Raw genomic sequence first — 5987 nt, 5'->3', positions numbered from 1 at the left:
TTCACATCGACCAATCGAATGGAAGAAGGCGGGGCTAAGCTTTGCCCTTCAAAAGCCCGTCTGCGGTTGGTGTAATGATGCTTCTCAGCCAGAAGAGGGCGACATTTCACTGTTGATATTGAAGTGTTGGTTTTTTGTTGCTCCTAAAGGAGCAAATCACCGTGTCATTATTGACACCACCATTATTTTTTTCTCTCTTTATAAACCTTTATGCATTCTTGTGAAACTATTTTATTATACAAGGCTTCAATGGCTGCAAGACATACATGAAATGCATGAATTGTATACATACAAAGGAACAAAAGTGCAGCTGATATCTAAAATGATCCAATCCAGATATTTGTCTTGTCAGCAAAAACCAGGAGTCATCGTAGAGCATAAAGTCCGCTCAGGCTTGTAAATGCAACGCTATCCATTTGGCTTCCACTATTGTTATCAGGCTATACATGTAGACACCCCCATCATGTTAAACTAATTGAAACCTCTCAGCTTAAAGTGGTGAGCAGCCTGCGTGCCCACAGTCCACTGTAGGGCAGAGGTTCAGTGTTTAAGTCCTTTGTCATGCCGGATGATGCACAGCTGTTGATTGGAATGGACCTTGTGGCACTTTGATCTCCCGGCTCTGCTCGTCACTGGGTCATTTGTGTCGGAGCCAGAAATACCCCTCTCCTCCAGGGTTTGGCAGATGAGTGTCGGCTATGTCTCCTGCTGTGGCTGTGGAGACGCAAGAGAATGGAAGATAGAAAAAAATCAAGGGCACGGATCATCCTGGGTCCCCTCCTATGGAGAAGTTTCTTGACGGTTTACCCAATGGGTGATACACAGTAATGAGACCAATATATTGATGTCATCAAAACCAGTCATGAATAGATCAGTAATACCAATAATAGCATGTTCCATGTCCAGTGGCTATTCACTACACATGTCAGCATTGTTTTTGATTGAATGGTGAATGGCCTGTATTTCCATAGCACTTTTCTTGTCTCATTGAGCACTCAAAGGGCTTTACAGAACAAGTCACACATTCATTCAATGCTGCTATTTATTGCGCATTTTCTGTCACATTCACACACATGCATACACGGCCAAAAGAGCAATCAGAGGCAACTTAGGGTTAAGTGTCTTGCCCAAGGACACATCGGCATGCGGACTATAGGGGAAGTTGATCAAGGCCGCCAACTTTTGGGTTGGTGACTGACTCTACCTCCTGAGCCACAGCTGCCCCAGTCTAGCAAATATGACGTTCCATAAGGACAGACAACAGCTGGTTCTTGTAGAATCATTCTAGTGGTGATAATCTGACCATTGATATCAAATAGGTGGAAAAAAACTCTTATAATATAAAATGTTTTTTTTCCCACTTACTGACTCCAAAATAGCTTTGTACTGCACAAAATGATTATAAAATATTTACCTCGATAGATAGACAGATAGCAGCAATACAGTGAGAGAGAATTGTCAAAAAGTATGCACATTTAAAAAAGTATAAAAGTACAAAATACCCAGTTAAAAAGACCAAACAGACCCTTAAAGCAAGATGCAAAGATGAAGTAGTAATAATCTCATTAGTACTCATTGTGCAGAATGGCCTACTTTAAATCATAAATGTTATATAATAGTATTCTAACTGAAAGATGGATCCATTAATATCTGATTAATATCACAGATGGTAATGCCGAGGCTAACCTGTGGTCAGAGGGTCAAGCTGAAACAGGGCCACGTGCCACTAAGCAAACAAAAACACTAGCTTTTAGACACAAGATTTTGAAACGCGACATTTCACATTCAAGCTCCTTTTTGGTTTTTTTCGTTCACATTTTTTTCTGGAAAAGCTAGAAAGTGTACCACGAGGATTTTTTTTTAATTTATTGTTGGACTGTGTTGCTGAAACACAATATAAAAACTAAAAATTGAACAATCTAATTGTATCTGCTATCATGATTATCATCATCCAGTGGAAATAAGGACCACGCTGTTGAAGAAACAGTTTCATATCTTCACAAAGTCCCATGTCTTTTTTTAAATGTAGGGGTCTGACAACACAGGCTTTATACAGTGTGTGTGGGATTGACATGACTATTTGACCATTTTAACAGGGGAGGGTGTCAGGGAGTCACTTCCTCAATGCACCGCTGCACTGTGTGTGATCAGCAAAAACAGGAAATGAAACATAAGTAATTAACATTTCTGAGACGGTAAGTCATCACTATAAGTGAAACAAAAGTAGAAAAACAAAGACTGAAATACTTAAGTGTATATAATTTTCCGAGCGATTTAGCCTTTAAAAACAGACTTACACCAACAAATATAACCAAACCACAGGACATGAGATGTCCGCAGCGCGTTCAGCAACAACTTCGGTTGTGATGATGACTCAGAGCCGAGGCAGTATTATGTTCTAGTATTTCACTGGATGTGTTGTTGGCACTGTAACAAGATCAACAGGGATAACTGTGCAAAAAGTGAAAAAAAGAGGGGGAAAAAAGTATATACTGTATTGCACTGAAAGCAAAACAATAACCCATATTCTTAGTGTCCTAATCTAATACAAGTGTAGTGAATAGAGCAAATGCGATGCATGTTGTTATGTTATTATGTTGGGTTTTAGTGTCACAAGTGGGAGTGGGATAGATATTTTTTAAATTCGAATGTTTTTGCGGAGTAGGAATTTGACACCACAGTAACAGGGTTAAACGTATGGTTTACCATATCTATAGTAATTTATCATAAATACTAATGTGTATGATCTCTTCAATCTGGATTTGTCTGAGGAGTCTAAAGCGTAAAAGGCTGAGCTCGATTAAAATGCTGTATGATGTAATTTTGATTCTGAACACCCCAAATTATGCACATTTTTCATTTTGGACAGGACACCATTACTGTGTACGGAAGTGGGAAAATCCAAACCCTAATTAGACATGCTTGTCTGTCAACCTTTAAAAAAAACAAAAAAAAAAGATTCCTATGGCACCGCACCACATAAAAGACACTGTGGTACTTCAGCTTTGGCATTCCTGTGGTGGTCATTGTGTTCCTGCGATACGTGCGTTTTTGTGGTACCCTCAGATTTGCCGGCAGGTTTGTGACAATTTACTATAAAGACGTTTGGTCTTTCTGTGGAACTACGGCGTTATATGAGCACTGACGCTGTACTTCCTGTGAAACGGGGGGATGAGAAAAAACCCCATCCGTGAACAGCTAGTACAACCAGAGTTTCCTGTGTGTGGTGCGTTTCGTGACAAACAAAACCAAATATTATGGTCCCTCCAGTTGAGTCCCAGGGTCCGTGGGGTCTGGAAGTTGTCTTATTGAGAGTTACATGGCCTGGCTCCGACTAACATACGTGTCTTAAAAAGCGTCTTAGCGTATCTTAACATGTTATAGCTCATTTGTTTAATCTGTTTTTTTTGCTGAGCCCAGATACATTTTCATCTTTATCTTAGAAGAAAAAATGTACAGAAGTGGCCAAAAGCATAACCATGGGTATACAAATGTACCAATGACATGTCGCTCCTTGACTTTTCTCATCATTTTTCTTTGGCCTTCATCCCTTTTCCTCAAAACCCTCTGCAGTCCCGTCATGGCCTGAGGCCAGGGGACGGCATGTTCCCTGTTATCCCGGCCCGGTCTGATCTCCCAGTGCTCGGACAGCTCTGGTCGCGGATGTTGCCGGAGCGCTTTGAGCGCGAACCTCAGCCGTCGCTCCATTGCAACTGGATGACAAAGCCCCGAGTCCCACGGCGTCGTTTTATCGCCCATGTTGTGTTCATTAACTGTGAGTGCTCTTCATTCTGATCGCATCGCGGAAGTGTGGGAATGGCAGCTACTTCAACCGACCCACATTTCGACCATGATCCACAACAACCGCAGCCCCAACGGGGCCCAGACGGCAGCGCCGTCCTGTGGGCATTATATACTCAGAGTGAAATCATAACAAACCTCTTCCTAAACTGGATCCCACCACATGACTTCATTTTGGGTGTGGAAATCATGGCACTCAATCAAAATACACTTCTCATGACCTCAGCTCGGACAGATCTTCCTCTTCGATACAACATGACTTCATATGTGCATTTTACAGTTTATCTTTGTAGCTCCAGGTATCCAGAGGCTCTTGGGAGAGTCAATGAACAAATCAACAAACTAAATGAAGGAACAGACCCCAAATCCCTGTCCAGAGTGTGTTTCTCGATGCTCATCTGTCCACGCGTTTTATGTTTGCCGAAGTGTGTTTTCATTTTACTGAACGAAACATTGTGTCAGGCCCACACCCACATACAGTAATTCGGCAGAGGCCCATTGTGTGAACGCACCGTCTCTTAGGTCCCATGTAGGTGCATTGCAACACAAAAGAACTGACGAAGGGGGGAGTGGATGTGTCCAAGTCCGTCTGACATAATTCCTCATGGAGTTTATCTGTTGTTTATAGCTGCGACGTCTTCTGTTTGCTTTGGTTTCCATCTAGTGATAAGAGTGTCGTTATGTTCACCAGGCGTTTCCTTCGGGTGGCCAGACAAAACCTTCACTTTTAGGGGGGGGGGGGGGGGGGGGGGGGGTGAAATCCTATGACTTCTCCTGAATCATATAAACTATCTGCAGGATGAAACTGTCATGGTTATGAGCCACAGACGAGATAAACATTAAGCAGTAACAGACAACAGGGTCAGACTTGGGTTTTCTTTTTCTTTCTTTTTTTTGCTTCAGCTCTGTCAGTGGGACCGGATAATAAAACAATCAGAAACCATCAACGATATTACAATGAAGAATTGTGCAGTAGAGCACAGTAAGAGCATATAGAGAAGGATGTTATCTTGGTTATATCATTTATGACACCTTCTTCCATTTTGGACTCAGGTCTTGATTCGCTCGCACGTCAACACTTTCCTCCCCGCTTGATTACTGTGAATCCCTATTCAGCCGTCTGTGGCCCTGCTCAGACCTGGTATTAACATCTGTCCTGAGTGATCCGAGCCCACGAGTGGACAACTCGGGCCACATTCGGAGGTGGAGGTGACACGATGTCCCTCGACCGCTTACAACTGGTCGAGGCGCTTTTGAAAAATCAGCTCTAGGCCCAATTGCTTTTGTTTAACTTCTTTTACTTCTTTGTTTAAATGTCTTTTTCAATTTTTTTTTATTTATTGTGAGGCAGGTGTGAAAGGGCCTTCATGCCCACTAGTGCAGAGTGGAATCATCACTCAAGTATTAATTAATAGCTCGTGTCTCGCCCATCTGTGCCTTGGCAGCAAAGTCAACAATTTCAATTGATGCAGAGCACGATCACTGTACCTCAGATTTAGCTCCCCGTCCCGATTTAGATTGTTTTCTCTGAGCAGGGCCAGGAAGGCAGTCCAGCTTCCAAAGTCCTGGGGAATTTGGCCACACTCACCCCTTCCTAAGTCAGCAATTGGTGGTTCCTTGGACCACTATAGGGCTTGGGATGGCTGCTCTCACCGGACTTTCCCGGCATGGGAAAATGGCACGGCGGGGTTCAGCTGTCACCAGGGGTCAACGGGGAGAATTAGCACTGTGGCAAGGCCAGCCAAACCCTCCAGCATTCAGCTAGCCTCAGCTGCCAACAGCACCCATGTTGGCAGGAGTGGACGAGTTAAATATAGAGCTACGCTTTTAGTCTCTGTGTGACTCTGGTCAAAAAGTGTCGGGAGGGGAAATGAGGTGTGCAGCTGAACGAAGCGGTCTGGCCCCGTGACAGAGGACATCTCAGAAAACACCTCTGCCCTTCCCCTCACCGGGCGACGGGCCCTTTCAACCTGCTGAGGGGGAGCGGAACAGAGCAGTGCCTGCCTTTACCCCCTTCACCCCCTTCTGCCTTTTGTTCTCACACACTCTCCAACTGGCCCCTGGAAGGGAGAGCGCCGGGGAAGGAAGAACGAGAGGTGTGTTTTATAGAGCGCTTTGCGGAGCAAAACTGGATAGGCTGTGGGAGTGAAAGAGGGAGGGAGGGAGGGTGAGAGAGAGAGAGAGAG

Source organism: Scophthalmus maximus, chromosome 15 (assembly GCF_022379125.1).
Source record: "Scophthalmus maximus strain ysfricsl-2021 chromosome 15, ASM2237912v1, whole genome shotgun sequence".
In the NCBI taxonomy this organism is placed as follows: domain Eukaryota; kingdom Metazoa; phylum Chordata; class Actinopteri; order Pleuronectiformes; family Scophthalmidae; genus Scophthalmus; species Scophthalmus maximus.
This window is presented reverse-complemented; position numbering follows the sequence as displayed.